Source organism: Ursus maritimus, unplaced genomic scaffold (genome assembly GCF_017311325.1).
Source record: "Ursus maritimus isolate PB19 unplaced genomic scaffold, ASM1731132v1 scaffold_13, whole genome shotgun sequence".
NCBI classification, from domain to species: Eukaryota; Metazoa; Chordata; class Mammalia; order Carnivora; family Ursidae; genus Ursus; species Ursus maritimus.
The window spans coordinates 13,267,988-13,286,318 of record NW_024423675.1 but is presented as its reverse complement, the minus strand read 5'-3'; the positions used below and the strand labels follow the sequence as shown (position 1 = coordinate 13,286,318).

The 18,331-nt window shown below is 37.2% G+C and overlaps 1 non-coding gene across 1 annotated transcript; it reads right to left on the bottom strand.

The window, feature by feature from the left end:
* Window positions 1-14,868: 14,868 nt before the first annotated feature.
* Window positions 14,869-14,995, bottom strand: LOC121102356. The gene has a single exon (XR_005834471.1). It is a non-coding gene; the product is annotated as a small nucleolar RNA ACA64 (small nucleolar RNA).
* Between the last annotated feature and the right edge of the window lie 3,336 nt (window positions 14,996-18,331).

Here is an 18,331-nt window from a genome sequence, read left to right as displayed (position 1 = left end):
GAGAGAGAGAGCATGAGTGGGTGGGGTAAGGGGAGAGGGAGAGAATCCCAAGCAGACTGCACTGAGTGCAGAGCCTTGCACAGGGCTCCATCCACAACCCTGAGATCACAACCTGAGCTGAAACCAAGAATCAGACACTTAACTGATTATGTCACCCAGGTGCCCCTAGTGTTACTTTATTATTTTTAAATATATTGACAGGAAGAAAATGTGAAAATATTAAAATGTGCTAACAATTGGAGGAGTTATGAGGATTTCTTTTTTTGTTTACTTACATTTTATATATTTTCTAACAGAATAGTCTATTTTTGTAAAAGGAAAATTAATAAATTCATCTTAATTGACAGAAAATCTTTACTGGCTCTAGGAAATGAATGAGAAAGAATAAGTTAGAACAGAAAAATTATTTGGGAGACATGCTGAGGTTATTTTAGAATTTTATCTTAAGGAATGATTGATAGAATCTAATGAGATCATATATAAAAGGGCTTTGACAACCATAAAGCATAGCAACAGCATTTCTTGAAGCCTCTTTTCAGGAATATTTATAGAGGCTATGTCAAAATGTTACATGATATAACAAAGGTAGAATATTCTGGAATAAGCAAAGTTAAGTGGATTTTTTACTGCAGGACATATCAGAGCCTTTAAGATGCTGGTTTTTCACTGTGAATCTTCAAGAGGACAATATAATTCGCACTGTTTCTCAAGCACATTTGACTCTTTTCTCACAGAATACCTGATAGGACTCATGTTTCATAGAACACATCTTCGGAAATGTTACATTCCAAATGTATGTAATGCTCATTTTGAAGTGATTATAAGCAACTTTAAGTACAGGACTGGCACAATCAATTTAAGAGTCATCACCTTTGGTTGAGTTTTCTCAACCTTGGCATTACTGATATTTGGGGCTAGATAATTCTCTATTGTTGAAGGCTACCCAATGCATTCTTGCACTTGTAGCAGCATCCCTGGCCTCTACTCACTACTTTGTCAATAGCAAACACCACCTGTCCCCACCCAGCTGTGACAACCAAAAATGTCTTCAGACATTGCTAAATGTCCTCAGCCATGGTAGAGAATATTTATTTGAGGAATTAGGCTGGCAAACTGACTGATGTCAGAATTCCCAGCCCTAGTTCTCCGGGCTTTTTAAATATAAGCAGCCATAACATCTTGCAAAATGTCTGTCTGTTCTAGCAAATGCAGAGTTGTCATCATGTTACTTTTCTAAAACACTATGTCAAAAAGAGCCATCTGTTAAAATGCTGCATTGTGCATCATCATTTTATCTATATAACATTTTGATGAATGCTTAATTTAAAAAAAAGCTGTTGGGGCGCCTGGGTGGCACAGCGGTTAAGCATCTGCCTTCAGCTCAGGGCATGATCCCAGCGTTGTGGGATCGAGCCCCACATCAGGCTCTTCGGCTATGAGCCTGCTTCTTCCTCTCCCGCTCCCCCTGCTTGTGTTCCCTCTCTCGCTGGCTGTCTCTATCTCTGTCAAATAAATAAATAAAATCTTTAAAAAAAAAAAAGCTGTAACTTACAAACAAATGAAAATGTCCTCTTTTTTAATGTTAGCTGCAACAAGAAGTGCTTTATTGGGTAAATCACTTACTTAGAGCCTTAGTTTACACACACACACACACACACACACTCTAAATCTGAGACCACAGGTCCAAGGTAATTTCTAGAGATCCTCCCAACACTAAAAATCAGTAAATATCATAAAAGCTGACTTTTATTTTTCATTCATGATATAAAACATTTTATACGTTAGGGCACCTAGGTGGCTCAGTCAGTTAAGCATCTGCCTTCGGCTTGGGTTATGATCTCAGGGTCCTGGGATCAAGTCCCACATCAGGCTCTTTGCTTAGAGGGGAGTCTGCTTCTCCCTCTCCCTCTCCCTCTATGCTCTCCCTTCCACATAAATAAATAAAATCTTTTAAAAAAATGTTTTAAACTACTTTCTGGTTATTGTAATAATTTCAACTAGAAAAATACTACATTCAGACATTGGAACAAATTATATTCAAAAGAAACCAGGAGTTGTAACCTTTGTTATTCTTCAGAAATCCAATTAAAAGCTAGGCAAATAAGCTCTGAGTTTATCAAAAACAATAACACAAATATACAAATACAAACATAAGAAAGACATAACTTCAGAAATAGAGAGTTTTTTTAAAAAAATATGAAAAAATGCTATGCTAACATTAAAAGAAGACTTATTGGGATGCCTGGGTTGCACAGTCAGTTATGTGTCCAACTCTTGGTTTCAGCTCAAATCAGGACCTCAGAGTCATGTGATCCAGTACCGATTAGGGCTCTGCGCTCAGCATGGAGTCTGCTTGAGTTTATCTCTCCCTCTCCCTCAGCCCCTCCCCCCTCAAATAAATAAATAAATCTTAAAAAAAATAAAATAAGAATTACTGATGGAAATTATTTTCTAAAGAAAGATGAAAGAGAGCACCTGGGTGGCTCAGTTGGCTAAGCATCTGACTCTTGATTTCAATTCAAGTCATGATCTCAACGTCCTGGGATCCAGCCCTGCGTCAGGCTCCAAGTTCAGCAGGGAGTCTGCTCCAGATTCTCTCTCTCCCTCTGCCCCTCCCCCTGCTTGTGCACACATGTCCATGTGTGCACTCTCTCTCTTAAATAAATAAATGAATAAATAATCTTTAAAAACAAAGATGAAAGAAACTGAATAAGTTGCTGAAAGAGAAAGCAAATGTCAGTTTTATGGCAGAATTATTTCTTCAAAATACAGATCATTTTTATGCTACTTCAATGCTTCCAGTGTTGGGAAATCTTAAAAACTTGTTGTTTTTAAAATCTATCATAATCCTGATACTAAAAGCAGACTAATATATGACCAAAAAAGAAAAAAATATATATCAAAATAATATTCTTACTAACATGACTTCAAAAAATTCAAAAATCCTAAGCAAAAAGTATTTCATATCCTGTAATAAATTAAAGGAAGTATCTCACATAATTAAGTGGGATTTAATGCATCTGTTAATTTATTCAACAATGTTGAATGTTTATTAAGCATCTATAATACAAATGATAATTCTCAGTAGTTGGGATATATCAACAAACAAAACAAAGATCACTGCCTCATAGAAGTACTTTATAGCAGGAAATAAAGACAATAAACAATTGCTAGCATAAATAAGTAAATTACAGAATAAGTTAGTGACAAATGAGATAGGAAAAGAAAAACCAGAGCAGGTTAAGAGGATCAGGAATGATGCAAACAGGGAGTGGGTTGCAATTTTAAATAAGAAGGTCAGGAATAGATATCCATTGAGTTGATAGCATTTGAACAAAAACATGAAGATATAGGAGTCAGGCTTATGGATACTTTGAGGAATAGCATTCTAGGCAAAGGATACAACCAAAGCAAAGGCCCTTATGGCCAGATTACACCTGACATGTTCAAAGAACAATAAAGAGGCTAGTGGGGAGGGTGCAGAGTGGGTATGGGAGGAGTAGGGATGGAGTCAGAGAAATAATGGCACAAGATCCTGTAAGGATACCTCTACTCTACGTGAAATAGGGAGACCTGGGGGTTTTGAGCAGAGCAATAACATAGATGGTCTACATTGTAAAATAATCACTCTTAGCAGCTGTGCTGAGAGGGAAAGGGTGGGTTCAGGGAAAACAGGAGAATATTGTGTGTTCCAGGCAAGTGAATAGTTTAGACCAGTATGGTATCTATGGAAGTAGTAAGAAGTGGTTGGTGTATGAAATATTTTGAAAAGACAGACATCAGGAATTCTGATATATTGAAGGGAGAGGAGGCAATGATGACTCCAGAGTTTTTATATTCAACGACTGTTAAGATGAAGTTGCCATCAGCTGCAACTGGGAAGGCTGTCAGTTGAGCAATGTTGAAGGAAAAGATCAAGAATTTATTTTTTTTAAAAGATTTTATTTATTTATTTGACAGAGAGAGAGACAGCCAGCGAGAGAGGGAACACAAGCAGAGGGAGTGGGAGAGGAAGAAGCAGGCTCCTAGCGGAGGAGCCCGATGCAAGGCTCGATCCCAGGACTCTGGGATCACGCCCTGAGCCAAAGCAGATGCTTAACGACTGAGCCACCCAGGCACCCCCAAGAAATGTTCTAATATATTGTATTTAAAAGGAATTCATATATCCAAAAGGAGACATCAAGTAGCCAGCTAGATAAACATGTTTGGAGCTTGGGAAAGAGTCAGAACAGAGATATAAATATGTAAGTCTTCAGCATACAGATAGTAATTAAAGATATGAGACATGACAATCTCAAGGGTAGAAAGAAATAAAAGATTTCTTTGGGGTACTTGAACATTAAAAGATTAGAGAGAAGAAGCCAGCAAAGGAGACTGAGAGGGAGAGGGGAGAAAAATAGCAAGTAAGCCAAAAGAGAATGCTATTCTAGAAATGGTGTTCAAGTATGCCCAAGTCCTGTGGAATGGATGGTTTAACATAAGGAAATTTATTAATATAATCATATTAACATAACTATTTTAATATCATTAATAAAATACTAGAAAGTCAAAAAAGAAAACTCTTTAATAACTGTCAGAATGTTATTTGATAAAACCAGAGGCTATTTAGAAAGATATGTGATCAACTAATAGCCAACATCATAGAACAGTGATATAGTGAAGATATTCTCATTGAAGCCAGCCATAAGAATGGCATGCCTACAAGGACTACCTTACTCATTTTTTTCTGTGAACTCTCATGAATGAAATAAAATGTGCCCCTCTATGGGGAAAGAAAAGAAGAAATAATGAATGATATATGCTAGGATACAGGACACTATGGTTGTCTACTTAAAAATCTTTAGAAACTTCAGCTTCAAAATCCTAATAATTAATGAAAAAATTAAGTGAGGATCCTAGATACAAAGTAAATATGAAAAAAATATTCACTATAAAAAAACAATAACTAGTCAAAAAGTCTAAAGGTCCCACTTTCAATAAGAGCAAAGAGATAAAATATCTAGAGTAGAAGTTAATATGATAAAAATTTGGCTACTGTAAGTATCAGTTACAAAGCATGTAACTTTAGCCAAAAAAGAATATGACACTAACCTGTGTCATACAAGAGATCAAGCATAATGGCCTGCTTTATTCCTTTCCTCAGCATCTTTATAAACTCGTATCTAGAATCACCTGCTTTTTAACTTTCCCTTAGGCCATGGGACCAATTTTATTTCTAGCAGGTGACATTTTTGGTTATCTCCAGCCCAGGCAGTAGTCATTTCTCTGATTAAACCCGGTATACGTGATTGTCACCATTATTTCCCAAAAAGAATATACTGCTTTATAACAATAACTATGCATTTTCAAAGCCTCAAATTTTCTTACCCCTTGACTCTTTTCTATTTAGTGTATATTCATTATTTTAGCTAGGATACCAAAGGGACATCTCTAGGGCCATTGAAATGATATGGAACTTTTCATTTTGGTGCAATAAAATATAAAATCACCCAATAAACTTTTCATGATAACAGGTGTGGTTTGGAAGAGCGAGCCTTAGAGAACATCAAAAGTTTTATCTCAGACCCAAATATACATATGAACCTCTGAAATATTTCCAGGAATTGTGATGGAGGTCTGTCAGAACACTGGATCTAGATGTATAGTTTTTCTGAGATCTCTTCCCCATGAAGAATGTGCCATGGTCATGCATTAGATTTCAGAGAACAAACTTTGAGCATTCATGAACAAAAGAGAAACAGGCAAAAAGGATTCACAAACTGGCCACAATCGTTGGAGACCTGAATTCTAAATCTGCCTGTGGATACCTTGTGTAGTACCTTCAGAGAGAATCTTGATTTTCTTATCAGTCATATAAGGCTGCACTAGGCAGAGTGAGCGCTACTATCCCTACTTGTTGCAGAAGAGAAAAACCTAGATTTTTAGAGATTAAAAGACTTGCCCAAGGTCACAAAGCCAAAGAGTAGCAGAGTCCAAGGTTGAAACCAGGCCTCCCTGACACCAAATTCAGGGTCTTACCACTATATCTGCAGATCCCTGGGCCATCCAGTTCACCTCTTTAAAGATTCAGTTTCCTCATCTCTATAATATACTATCACTAAAGTTCCAGTCCTTCTGAATCTAAATTCTTTGTGCTTTACAGAAGTTAGAAAAGAAGAGATTCAAAGTAAATTAAAAGTTATGTTATAAATGGAGATTTATACCCTATGTCTGTTCAGTGAAAAAAATGTCTTGAATTTTTTAGGTCTCGTATACATCCTTTCTTAATTTTTGTAATCACCAGCTTAATCCTGATCCTTTAATTGTAATTTTATGTCACCAAAACCTAGCTGGTTTTACTGCAGGACTAATTGCATGGTGTAGATGGTACCAATCATCACAACATTGTCTGCTCACTTTGTGATGTTTCCCCACAAGCTACACTGAACCATCAAAGCTTCCTGTCTGTTTCATTACTCTGAATCTCATCTCTTCTGTTTGCTGTTTTGAATGACCAATGCTTCCCATCCTCTTCACTACATTCCTCTGTTTGGTGTTCAAGTTCTCTGTGATCTGGCCCCATGCCATTATCTAACCTTACTTCCCAACTGTACTGCCTTCAGTTATTAGACCAGTATCCTTGCCAACCAAAGAAGCCAGGGCAAATTTCACATTGCTGTCTTTGGTCACGTTGTTCCCTCACCTGGACCCATTTTCCTGGTACTCCACATACTTCAGTACTATGCCTTCTTAAAGACTGCTCACTTTTTCTGCTATCACCTCAAAAACTAACTAAAACCTCTTTGGCTTCTCCTCTTAAAGTTTCAAAATGTCCAGAGAACTCATGGTCTTCTCCTTAGGGTCCTGATTATATTTACTGCAAAGTGGATATTTTTCTATTTATGACTACAGAAAATTGTTTATGCTCATAGGTATTCAAAGGTAAAGAAAAGATCCACTTCTTTTGTGTTCAATGTGCTACTATGTTATCACCAATCCTTGAACTCTCAATGAGACATTATTGAGCATATTATAAACTACTCCCTCAAATTATTTTATAGAAATCCTATTATTTTATATTGTCCTGGATGAACTATCTTGGATTTCATTGAGAAATATTTCCTCAAGCCCAGTCCTTAAAGGAAAATTAAACAAGTTGATTAACCGAATTTCTCACACACTGCTGTAGTCTAATATATATAGCTACTTGAAAATAAAACATCATTTTAGTATAAAATTATGATGTCAGTATAAGACATATTAAGGTAACATAAAACTTATACAGAAAATGTTACTAAGTAGAGATTCTTAAGTTCTTTAATATTGCTATATTATGGGCAAGATATAATACTCAAAATATTCTAATATAGGAAATATACCTTATGGTTCTTAGAAAAACTTAACTTTATACTTCACTGTACGCTTACATCTGAGCAATTTACTTGAAAAAGAGTCAGTGGAATTTAATGAATATTCTTTCCTGCATAGTTTTCTGCTGACTGCTATAATCAAGACTCCTTTCCTTTTAATTCTTTAAGTAGGGAAAAGATAGCTATACTACATATAAAACAAACCAAGGTGATTATATATGTACGAAAAATATAGTTAATTGTTAAAATAAATAGGCATAGTAATTACTGTGATGCATGACAGTTGGAGGAAAGAAGGACATGGTCCTTCTGGAAAAAGCACTGGCTTTGGACCTGTGATAATCAAGTTGTAGTACAGACCTTAACAACATAATACCTGTGTGAACTTCTTTAAAGAATCAGTTCTCACATCTAAAATACTTTAATAAAAAAGAAAAAATTCAAGTCATTAATAATTTCACCATACAAGAATAATCATTACTATTTCAGTGTGTAACTTGCCAGCTTTTCTTCTATGTGTATATATGTAAGTGTGCATACAACTATTTTTTTGAATTCTGAATTATGTTGCACTTATTGCTTAAGCTAATTTTCTCATGTAAAAAATAAAACATAAATTTAAATCATCATTAGGTATATAGGACAATGCGTTTACATAACTGAAAAAAATTTTTTCTGCAATTAAAACCACCATTTTGGGTTGGGACTCAGATAAATAAAGCAAAAATAAAAATAAAAAGTGTGTAGTGAGAAGGCAACTTGACATTGAAAATCTCTCTGGGAAACCTTGATTGTATAACTTCAAGATCAGAGTCTCGCTGCTTTTCCAGTGGGGGATACCCCAAACCCCTTCCCACTGGAAGACTTATCTTTTCATAGGCAAGGATGGCTCACACCTCAGATTTCATATTGGAATCACTCAGGGGATGGGAATGTATGGTGGGTGCTGTGATGCCCTGACGAGAGCCCCTCTACGAACCAGAGACACCCAAGCCCCAGTTGCTGGAGCTATCTGTTATTAATGGTGAGTAGCTGCCTGCTCACTCAGGATGCCCTTCGCTGGGAACTGCCTCACGCCTGGTGGCACCCAGCCAATGACTGACTGATGCAGGAACCAAGGTTTGGCCTATTTCCTCATTGGAAACAATTCTAAAGGGACTTTTTCACTTCCTTGTAAGGGTATCTCCAGAAAGCCTTCCCTCATAGGTCAATTTTCCCCCAATATAATTGACTTTCCACCTCAGAATCTGTTTGCAGAGAGCCCATGACAACTCCCTTCCTAGTAAAATGATAGATGATTGATAGATAGATAGATAGATAGATAGATGATAGATAGATAGAGGAGGAGAAAGAGGAGAAGATGAAGAAGAAGGAGGAGAAGAAGAAGAAAAGAAAAAAAGAACTGAAAGGGCTTAGTTACAGAAAAGAAAAATTAATTTTATGGCAAGTAGGAGAAGGTTGGGATCCAAGGCCACTTTATTTTATTTTTTTAAAGATCTTATTTATTTGACAGAGAGACACAGCAAGAGAGGGAACACAAGCAGGGGGAGTGGGAGAGGGAGAAGCAGGCTTCCCACTGAGCAGGGAGCCTGATGCGGGACTTGATGCGGGGCTTGATCTCAGGACACTGGGTTCATGACCTGAGCCAAAGGCAGATGCTTAACGACTGAGTCACCCAGGCACCACCACCAGGAACACTTTAAGTAAAATACCATTGTAGATAGCACTTTGCCAGTTACTGAAGACTTAAAAATATATTATCTTATTTCATCCTCACAATAGTCCAGTGAGATGTGTTTTATTATCTCCATTTTAAAATTTAATGTAGACTGAATAGTATGATTCATGGAGAGATAGTCCTACTCTAACCCATCAACTCTGAAACTCTAGATTTATCAGATACCTACATAAGAGTTAAGGAAATTTCTATTAATTTCACTAGTGATCATTACATTGCTTTTCCCACAGCTTCAGAGATATAGTTTTTATGGGAATTTTTGGGAGATTAAATGATGGAGGAAGAGATCAGGAACAAAGATAATTGTAGAAGATAATCCTCTCTCCCTACCCCCATATCCTATACTCTACACACCCTACATCTTCAGTCTCAATCTCCCACTATTCCCCATCTCATAGCATGCCCTTTTGCCCAATTTAAATTCCATTCCTCAAAGAGGCCCAACTCCTCCACATTTTACACAGGAGTTTGATTTTCTGTGCCTGGGATGCATGCCATACCTGTTTCTGTGTGGAAAATTACTATTCACCCTTCAGGATTCATTTTGAATTTTTTGGAATACTCCTTCCTAGATTCCCCAGATAGAGTTGATCTCTTATTTCACCACTCCACAGTCCTTATGTTCTCTCTCTGCTCCTCATTCATGCTCTGTTAGGGCTCTGAAAACATGGTTCTATAATTATTTGCTTACATGTCTAAGCCTACCGTTAGGCTTTGAAGACAAAACTGCATCTGATTCATCTTTAAGTTCCCAGAGATCTGTTCTGTTTTTGGTAGGTTACAAGTTCTCAATAAATGTTTACAGACACATGAATGACTAAGGACTGAGCTGGGTAAAAAGTCACAGAAGGATTGCATGGAGGCACTTGAAAAGATTAAACTGGGTTTTGAAAAGTAAGTAGAAGTGTTAGGGTGACTTAGGTAATTTTTATCAAATGGTTTATCTCACTACCTTTTAATTTACTAATTTTAATAGTTGTGTTATAATTAGCAAGTATAATGCATCTGAATTTCATAAAGCAAGCAGGAGAAGGAAAGAGGGACATGGAATGCCAAGTCAGAGAATAGCAGAAGATGCTTCTGTCTGTAGGACTATGGAAGTTCCATCTTAAATGCCCATAGTCAGACAAGAGCAGTGACTAGTTTACAAGAAATTACTTCACATAAAAGTGATTGTTTAAAAATATTTACCATCAATTTGGCTATTTATCATTAAAATCAAAGCAAAAAGTTAGTAGAATGTTCAAAATTGACTTCAGAGGAAAAAAATGTTTGTGCTCAAAGGAAAGTAAAGAAAAATCAAATAGAATCATTTAGGAAAGAGTTTTAATGGTTTTCTCTTAGAGTCAAAGAAAAAGGAAAAACAGTTATCATTAACTCTGAAGATAAAATTAAGCTTTTGATAGCTTTTAAAAGCATTTTAAAGTGTTTTATACTGCTAGATTCCACAGACAAAAAGAAGAAGCCTCATATTTTAATATATAACACATATATGCAATTCCTTGGAATATATAAATAATATGTGCAATGTTTTTCTATTCAAATGAATCAACCTGTTCGGAAAAATAGCAGGGAAATTCAACAGTTTCATGAATTATTATTTTCTCCTGAATCTTACTTTAAATGTTGTTTGGATAATGCTTTGTTTTATGAATATTTCAGTAATCAAATTATTGCTAATTATTCATATTAAAAACATAAAAGCTAAGTAAAATATGCATTTACTGCTATAAATTAATGGTTTCTAAGTAACATTTAATTTGAAGTTCTAAAATTAAATTACTTACAGAAGGAATATATTCAATAATTAAAGAAACATTTTAAAAATAATTATGTTACTCTAGTTTTCTTGAACATAGCACTGACTTATTTCTATAATCTAAGATTTCTCCCTATGTTTTATCTTTTGCCACATGCAATTTAAGACTGCTGCTCTTTATACATGAGCCAAACCAAAACGAATTTTCTGTACAACACTGCATGATAATTAAGGCATGGCAAGCAAAACTATTGATCTTAGGAATACTACAGGAGACTGGTATAAAACATGTACCTATAACACTTCACCCTAGCTACTGTTACCCTAACCCGCTTCACCTAATCCCTGCCCCCACTGAATCTGAAGAGCTTGGTATGAGTCTACCTCTAACATGCTATGGTTTTTAAGCTAAAAATTACAGTGACTCATGAGAATTGAGGATGGATCATGTACTAATGGATCACACACTATTCCACTGACGGTGTAAAATGCAATTTATTTGTCTTTGGGACATTATTCTAAAATAGTTCCAATATTGTTTTGGCAACTTAATATTAAGCCACTTGCATTTCAAGTGTATAAACTTGTCAAATTCACCTTATTATTTTTCATGATAACACTAAGGAACCATGCTACATCTGTGCTATCTCAAAATTTACGGTCAAATGCTAAATGTAGTGCTGAATCTCCTCCAGATATGATCTCCATCCTTCTCCATCATGCTCTGTACCCCGGAGGCTGGCCTGTATGCTTTGCCTTCTGGATCCTGCTTGGGTTTGGCCAGTCAAAAGCACCAGTAGCCAATCAAAAGATGGAAGGGAAGAGAGATGGTGGTATTTATTCCCCTGACTCCCTTTTTGCCAGATGCAGGTTAGCAATGGCTCCACATCTATCTATACCCACAGCTTAGGCCTGGTCCTCTGGCCTGGTCCTTCAGCTACAACTCTCTCAGGATTCTGGTAATCACTCCTTTTCCTTTCTGATGCAGATCTTCTATAGATCTCCCATGGTGGTTGTTAGCCTTGTTGATTTACCTTAATTCTGCCCACATACTATAAATAGCCCATTCATTAACCGAGCCTAATTACCAGAGTGGAGTATGCCATTTATATCCTTCTAGAGCCTAAGTGATACAAGTAATAAAGCAGAATACTATTTCAGAAAAAACATGTTCTTCTTGTTAAACTGAGTTACCCCTTTTTATATTATTTCAGTTTATCAGGGAAAAACACTTATTTGGAGAAGAAACTGTATTTCTCAAACATAAGCGACAAAAATTCTATTTCTTTTGCACCCATCAACCATCACGGTCCTCTGATTCCTAGAAATGGGTATAGTAATGTGCATTTATTAGGCAATCAGCAAACTGGTTTCGAACAGTGAAATCTAACCTAAGTAATATCTATAAGTGATTATTTAATGACCACAACTAACTCAGTAATATCACCTGGGACAAAAATAACTCATTTAGAAAAAAAAATCGTATTATTAATCAAATAGAAAAGAGCATACAGTAGTGTCAAACTCAAAAGCTTTTTTTTTTTTTTTTAACACAAAAGCTTTTGAACTTTCTAGGACCACCTTTGGGAATTGTCAATGAAACTGAATAAGGCAGCTGTATAGAAAAGAGATCACACTTTTTAGTCAAATACAAGTCTAGTAACTGCATGTGTTTACAGACAGAAGAATTTAGTCTTTATTTGTTTAAGGTATAAATTAACTTTACATGTGTTTTTAAGAAAATTTCTTTTTTTTTTTTTTAAGATTTTATTTATTTATTTCACAGAGATAGAGACAGCCAGCGAGAGAGGGAACACAAACAGGGGGAGTGGGAGAGGAAGAAGCAGGCTCATAGCAGAGGAGCCTGATGTGGGGCTCGATCCCATAACGCCGGGATCACGCCCTGAGCCGAAGGCAGACGCTTAACCGCTGTGCCACCCAGGCGCCCCTTAAGAAAATTTCTTAAGAAACAGGTGGACCTAATTAAAACATAGACTTTCCATCTCCTGAATTTTCATTAGCATTACAAAATTACACATGGCCATCTTATAATATTTCAGTAATTGGTGTAGATAAATTGGAAGGAAAAGGAATATATGAATAAGGCAAATAATGTTATTCTACAGCAGATTTCAAATAAACACTGAACTGTTTTTCTTACTTATTATTACCAACTAAGTTATAAAAACTTCTTTGCACAACTTAAAAATAGAAAATTTGTAGAAATTGAATTTTGCAGAAATTTATTTAACTTTTTATTATGTAAATCAAAGAAGCAGAGCACCCACAGCTTTGACAAATGAAGATTAAGTACACTATTTGTGTTGGTTAGTTTACTCTCTTTCAGGAACCACCGTCCTACAAGAAGTAAGGAGAGCCCCATTCCAAATCAAAAGACAAATCCTTTTAAGCCCAGAACAAGTTAATCTACCTGTCAGCAACCCTGTCTCACTGAGGAAACTAAGTAAGGGATCAGTAAGCCTAGGCTATCAGGACATCCCAGGCACTGAAGAGAAAGTCAAGGACATAGAGTATCTGAGACTACGGAGAAAGTTTGTAACCTGCTCTGTGTGTAATCAGCTATACTTAATTACTTTATGGCAAAATACTCAAGCCTCAGCACTTTAGAAACATGATACTCTAACTTGTATTGTGACATGAAAATCAAAAATAACAATCAAAATTTCCAGAATGATAAACATTATCCATTTTGGAGTCACTAACAAAGTATTTTCCCTAAAAGTGACTCTCACTCATACAAAAACAAACAAAACAAAAAAACCTACAATAATTTCCTAAATTAAAAAAAGTTATAATAATTCTCAAAATTTTATAATATATATATATATTTTAAAGATTTTATTTATTTATTTATTTGACAGAGATAGAGACAGCCAGCGAGAGAGGGAACACAAGCAGGGGGAGTGGGAAAGGAAGAAGCAGGCTCATAGAGGAAGAGCCTGATGTGGGGCTCGATCCCACAACGCCGGGATCACGCCCCGAGCCGAAGGCAGATGCTTAACCGCTGTGCCACCCAGGCACCCCTATAATATATTTTTTAAAGGTAGATAATTATAATCAATACTGAAGTTTGAGAATACTAATATAGAGAAACATTTCAAATATCAAGTTGGAATGGCATTTATTCTAAGATAATTTTTTAAATTCTAATTATGATGCACTGTTCTTTTTTTCCCTCAATCTATGATCCTGAAAAGTGAAGTTCTTGGTTAATTTCCTTTCAGAAGTTTGAGAGTCAGCAAAATAGTTTTATGAAGACATTTTCAAATAATATTTATTTTTTGATAAAGTAAATAAATGGTTTTAAAATTTAAATTCATTTAAAATAAAATTTAAAATACAGAAAAATATAAAGAAGAAAATAAAAGTCATTTATAATAAACCAACCAAAGACAGGTATGGTTTATTTATTTATTTTTAAAGATTTTATTTATTTTACAGAGAGAGAGTGTGTGTGTGCAGGAGCAGGGGGTAGGGGCAAAGAGAGAAGCAGGCTCCTGGCTGAGCAGAGAGCCCAATGAAGGGTTGGATCCCAGGACCCTGGGATCATGACCTGAGCCGAAGGCAGATGCTTAACCAACCGAGTCACCCAGGCGCCCCAAAGACAGGTAGTGTTTAAATTTTGGTACTGGTTATGCCATTTGATTCCTTATTATTAAACATCATATCATCAGTATTTTTCTATGGGTTAAATGTACTATAATTTAGCTAAAGAAACAACACCTTAATTTGAATACCTTTTTAATAAAATCTTTGCATTTTGAAAATTTCCTTAGGATTGAGTTGTAATACTGAAAGAAAGAAAATTAACATTTTCTTTTTCAGACCAACAGCTTTATTGAGGGTTGAGAGCAGAGCTCCCCTTCCCCCCACAGTCCTCGTGGCATGGGCCTCACCATTGGGCACCAATGTCCTGTCAGCAGAACACAAGGTCAATGGTCAGGGGTCAGGGGTCAGAGGCCAGAGCACATGCGGTGGGCACCAGGCCCACAGGTTGGCAAGCAGGTTGAGGCCTGGGTTTCACCTCCCCACACCCATGAGTGGGCAGTGAGTCGAGGCCCCCTGTGGCTCTGGGTGCCAAATCTCACCCACAGCCATAGCCAAAGCTGCAGGTGATTTTTAACCAATGCAGAAGAAAATTAACATTTCTAAGATATTTGATATAAGTGGTAAATGTTTTCAAAGAAATGCTCCCTGTAATTTAAACATATTATTGTTTCTGTGATTTTAGATTTCAAAACTCTTAGAAAAACAAATAAGGGGAGAGCCAAGATGGCAGTGTAGTAGGAGAACCCTATGCTTGCCTCCTCCTCGAACACAGCTAGATGATTATCAAATCATTCTGAATACTCAAGAAATTGAACTGAGGGCTGACAGAACAAACTGCACAAGTAGAAGGAAAGAAGAGTCCACTTCGAGGAAAGTAGGAAGTGCAGAGGAGTGGTTTGGCAGAGAAAAAGATCACGGGCGCTGTGGAGGGGAGGGATCCCCGGTCCCAGAGAAAGGCGAGGGAGTGGAGTGCGCAGAGACAAGCACAAGGAAAACACCTCCCCAAAGCCATTGGTCTGGGGAAACAAGAGGGGATGAATTTCATGAGTTTTTGCAACCAGCAGGGCTCAAAGACTGGAATTTCAGAGGTCCCAGGCTTGACTGTGATAGAGACCTGAGGATGCGGCCCTACTCCTGGAGCAGAGGCAGGCAAACAACCCCTGGGCAGACTGTGGGATCTAAGGATTCCTTAAGGGGCACAGGGGAGAGACTGCTTGTACTTTTTAGAGCACATCTGTGAAAGGTGGCATTGTCTCTCTGGGGACAAAAAAACCAAGGGGAACCATTTCCCTCCCCCTCAGCAGAGACACCTGCTGAGGGCAGCTAACCAGGACACCGGCAGTTTAGCCATATTGCTCCAAACCCAAAGCCCCTGCACTCTGGCACAAATGCCCTTCTGGGACAAACCTGCATCAGTCTCAGTGCAGCAAGACTCTTTCCCAGAGAACCAGCACAGGTCCCCACCACACCAGTCCCCAAAGCTTGGAATTTTAAAAGGCAGCAGGCCTGGCTAGTGTAGAGCCTAAGGCGTAATGCACTGCTCTAGGCAGGCAAGCAACCCAGAGACTGACAGTGTGAAATCAGTGATGCAGAAGGGGAAATTATTCTCTGCTCTGAAAGTGCTTCCATGAGAGCAGTAAGCACAAACTCCCCTCTCTAGGGACAAAGGAGCCGGCTGATGCCATTTCCCTTCCCTACCTCTCAGCATTAACTAACATCAGTAAAAAGCACAGTGCCAACACTGGCTGCCTAACTTGCTTATACCAAGCCTCATCCCCCTTCACTCTGTTGGTACTGCTTTTCTAGGGCAAGTGTGCATCATGATCACCACAGTAGGCCCCTCCCCCGGAAGATCAGCACAAACACCTGTATGTACCATGTCTACTGACCACAGAGTTTTGCAGAGCTTCAGCTCTAGTGGAAGTAGCATCAGATCTCTCTTAGCAAGCAGACCAGAGCACATCTAGTTAAAACACACCACACTTTGGCCAAGGTACAAACACTACTCACTGCAGGCAAGGAGAAACTCTGCAGAGGACTGACCTGAGGGGTACAGCAGCCATAACACAGTAGCAGAGTACACACAGCACCCACCAGAGACATTTCCTGAAGTTCCAGGCCCTGGTTATTATATGACCTCTTCTTCATAAAGCCATTACTCTCAGGAGCAAGGAACATAACAGGCTTTCCTAAAGCACAGAATAAGACAGAGACCTAGACAAAATGCAAGATGGAGGAATTCATCCCAAAAGAAAGAATAAGAAAAGGTCATGGCAAGGGATCCAATCAAAACAGATATAAGTAATATCTCTGATCCAGAATTCAAAGCAATAATCATAAAGATACTAGCTGGGCTTGAAAAAAGTATAGAAGGCATCAGGGAGATGCTTACCACAGACAAAGGAACTAAAAACTAATCAGGCTGAAATGAAAAATGCAATAACTAAGATTCAAAACCAAATGGATATGATGACCACAAGGATAGAAGAAGAAAAGGAATGAAAAAGTGATATAGAAGACAGAATTATGGAAAATAATAAAGCTGAACAAGAAGTAAATAAAAATCTTGGATCATGGAAGTAGACTTAGGGAACTCAGTGACTCCATCAAGTGTAATAACATTCATATTACAGGAGTCCCAGAAGAAGAACAGGAGAGAAAAGGGGGCAAAAAGTTTGTTTGAATAAATTATAGCTGAAAACTTCCCTAATCTGGGGGAAGGAAACAGACATCCAAATGCAGGAGGCAGAGAACTCCCATCGAAATCAACAAAAGCAGGCCAATACTAAAACCTATTATAGTTAAAATTGCAAAATACAGAGATAAAGAAAGAAAAATCCTAAAAGCAGCAAGACAAAAGAAGTCCCTAACTGACAAGGGAAGACAAATAAGGTTAGCAGCAGATCTCTCCACAGAAATCTGGCAAGCCAGAAAAAAGTGGCATGATATATTCGACATGCAGAATGGGAAAAAAATATGCAGCCAAGAATACTATAGCCAGCAAGGCTATCATTCAGAATAGAAGGAAAGATAAAGAGTTCTCAGACAAACAAAAACTAAAGGAGTTCATGACCACTAAAGCAGCCCTGCAAGAAATATTAAAGGGGACTCTTTGAGTGGGAAAGAAAAACCAAAAGTGACAAAGACTGGAAAGGAACAAGAAAATCTCCAGAAACAATGACAAAACAAGTAATAAAATGGCACAAATACATATCTATCAATAATCACTCTAAATGTAAATGGACTAAATGCTCCAATCAAAAGACACAGAGTATCAGAATGGATAGAAATATATGACCCATCTATAAAAGTGACTCATTTTAGATCTGCAGATTGAAAGTGAGGGGATGGGGAAAATTTTACCATGCCAGTAGATGTCAAAAGAAAGCTGGAGTAGACACAGTTATATCAAATTAGATTTTAAAACAAAGACTGTAACAAGAGATGAAGAAGGGCACTATATCATAATAAAGGGATCTTTCCAATAAGAAGATCTAACAATTGTAAATACTTATGCCCCCAACTTGGGAGCACCCAAATACATAAAAAAAAAAATTTAATAACAAACGTAAAGGAACTCATTGATAATAATACAATAATAGTAAGGGACTTAATACCCTACTTACAGCAAGGGACAGATCACATAAGCAGAAAATCAACAAGGAAACAATGGCTTTGGATGACACAGTGGACCAGACGGACTTAACAGATATCATCAGAACATTTCATCCTAAAGCAGCAGAATACACATTCTTTCAAGTGCACATGGGACATTCTCCAGAACAGATCATGTACTAGGTCACAAATCAGACCTCAACAAGTACAAAAGGCTGAGATCATACCATGCATATTTTCAGACCACAATACTATGAAACTCAAAGTCAACCACAAGAAAAATATCTGGAAAGACCACAA